Raw genomic sequence first — 1,594 nt, 5'->3', positions numbered from 1 at the left:
CCTTTTTTTTTTTTTTTTTTGACTATCCAGGACTATCCAACTCTTTTTAATAATTAAAAAAAATCTTTAAAAAAATATATTTTTAGTAAGGCTTTACTGTTACTCTTGATTTGCACAGTTGTTTGGTGGTTGAAGGCCTCTTCCAAGTCACAATTGGTGAAAACATCAAATGCTTTTAAGTTGCGACCACTTTGATATTTCCACTCAGCTATACTGCTGGTCTTTATTGCCTCCCTTTTTCTGTTTTCAATCCTTTCCACTTTGTGGATAATGTCCCGAATACGACTCTCTACAGTGTAAACAAATCCTGTCAGGCCCTTCAATGTGTCGACAGAGTATTTTCCTTTCTTCTCAATTATGACACTTACTTTGAGCTCCTTTTCCATTTTGCTCAGTATTTTTAATTCGTCTTTGGTGAAATGAGCAATGGCTGGATCACATATTGTGTTATTTATTTGCTCCTTGTTAATCAAACTGTCGATCATGGCACTGGCCTTACTCAAATACTCTGGTGTCTCACTGCATAGTTGAAAGACAGCTGGCTTGATTTATTTAAACAAAATGTTTTTACCTTTTGTCCAGTTACGTTTGTTAGAAAAAAAAATACAGGTTGTTAAAAGTATAATATAGTCAGACACGAGAATAAAAGTTTTCATTTTTCAAAATTCTTTCTTTTTTTATTTACTGACCTTTAATCCTGCTAATCAAGCTTTTCTTTGACTTCATGGTACTTTTGAGCATGCTTTGATGAAAATCAGCCAACATACTTGACTGGAGTATAAGGAACTCCACATTTTTTACATGAACTGGTTCATTTTTGCTTGCAAATTCAACAACTGCACTGATCATTGCATCTGCAACATCAGCTGGATTATCTCCACCTTGACCTAAATGATCAATGAAAAAAAAATTAGGGTAAAAAAATATAAAATTAGTAAATAATATTATATGAAATATTAATTACTGCAAGATGTCAACAAGAACAACCATTTAGCTAGGTAACTACGGACATGCACACTGCTGGTTTTATCATAAAAAAGCATCACATGTGCCTAGAGCTGGGAAGGCAACAGAAGAAAATCTGCAATTCTCGCATAGCATCAGAACAGACAAAACTTTATGCTGAATTTCATCTGGACTAGTACATCCAACAATATGTATGATTTATTTACATGGAAGATTGCCAGATGAGGTCACAATCTCGGTTTCCTGATAATATGCTTCTCTAGCTGTGGAAAAGTCAAGTCTGCTTTATTGTCAATTCTTCCACATGTACAGCACATACACACAGAGAATTGAAATTGCGTTACTCTCAGACCCTTGGTGCATACAGATAACACTAACAGTAGAACATAAATACAGATATACAGATTAAGTATAAAAATACAACTATACAAATATACAAATAAGGTAAAATGTAAAAAAAAATATAAAAAAATATATATAAAGCAGCACACGGCACATGGCAGATAGAGTGCAAACCAGTGAAGTAAACAACAGTGCAGATATAATGATTTGTAGTGCAAAAAGAGCTTATTTAGACTGATTAAAGTGACTGTGTGTGTGTATTTGGGAGGGGGGAGTGGGAGAGTCC

At 34.1% G+C, this 1,594-nt stretch overlaps 1 long non-coding RNA gene across 1 annotated transcript in view; it reads left to right on the top strand.

Annotated features, from left to right (window-relative positions):
- LOC107687306 (uncharacterized) overlaps positions 1 to 1,594 on the top strand; it is a 20,913-nt gene that overhangs the window by 470 nt on the left and 18,849 nt on the right. The gene's annotated exons all lie outside the window — the stretch shown is intronic.

This window comes from Sinocyclocheilus anshuiensis, unplaced genomic scaffold (assembly GCF_001515605.1).
Source record: "Sinocyclocheilus anshuiensis isolate Anshui unplaced genomic scaffold, SAMN03320099.WGS_v1.1 scaffold205, whole genome shotgun sequence".
Lineage (NCBI taxonomy): Eukaryota > Metazoa > Chordata > Actinopteri > Cypriniformes > Cyprinidae > Sinocyclocheilus > Sinocyclocheilus anshuiensis.
Note: the sequence above shows the minus strand (reverse complement) of the source record. Positions and strands in the feature narration are given on the sequence as shown.